The following is a 704-nucleotide window of genomic DNA, read 5'->3' as shown; positions in this document are numbered from 1 at the left end:
GCCCCCCCCCCCCCCCCACTAGGGTCCCCACGGAGGACTGAACACAGGCTCTTGGGCAGTAGGGCTCCAGGCAGGCCCTGACTGCTCACAGCCTCATTTTCCTCATCTGAAAAATAAGAAGATGGAGTCAAGAGAACTCGAAGAGCCGTTCTCCATCATGCTTATTCATTGAACACATTTATTGAGCGCCTACTATGTGGCAGTGGCCATGGTAAGAAATAGGAATTCAGCTGCAAATAAGACAGATACGCCCTACTCCCACTTACCCCTACCCACCTCCGCTCCCCACAATGCACCCCCCTCAAGTGATGCTTGAGCAGAAGGGGAGCAATAAAAAAAAGAGATACCCCCGCCCCCAGTAGTGACAGCTGCTATAGAGAAAGTAAAACCAGGGTGATGGAACAGAGAACCCATAGGTAGAAAAGGAAGGAGTGACCGGCCTCTGAGCCGAGGCCTGCAGGCTAAAATGGAAAGGGAGGGCCATAAGGTGAAAGCCTGAGGTGGGAGCAAGCGTGGGGTGGTCAGGGAAGGGCAGGAAGGCTGGAGTGGTGGGAGTGTGGTGAGGAAACTGAGATGTGGGAAATGATGTAGTCAAAGAGCAGGCCTCAGGTTTTGCAGGGGTGGGGTGTTGGTCCATGGAGAGTGGGGAGCCATCGGAGTGTTTAACCAGGACAGTGAGTGGTAGCACATGAGCCTACTTCTGG

Source organism: Myotis davidii, unplaced genomic scaffold (genome assembly GCF_000327345.1).
Source record: "Myotis davidii unplaced genomic scaffold, ASM32734v1 scaffold89, whole genome shotgun sequence".
Taxonomy (NCBI): Eukaryota; Metazoa; Chordata; class Mammalia; order Chiroptera; family Vespertilionidae; genus Myotis; species Myotis davidii.
This window is presented reverse-complemented; position numbering follows the sequence as displayed.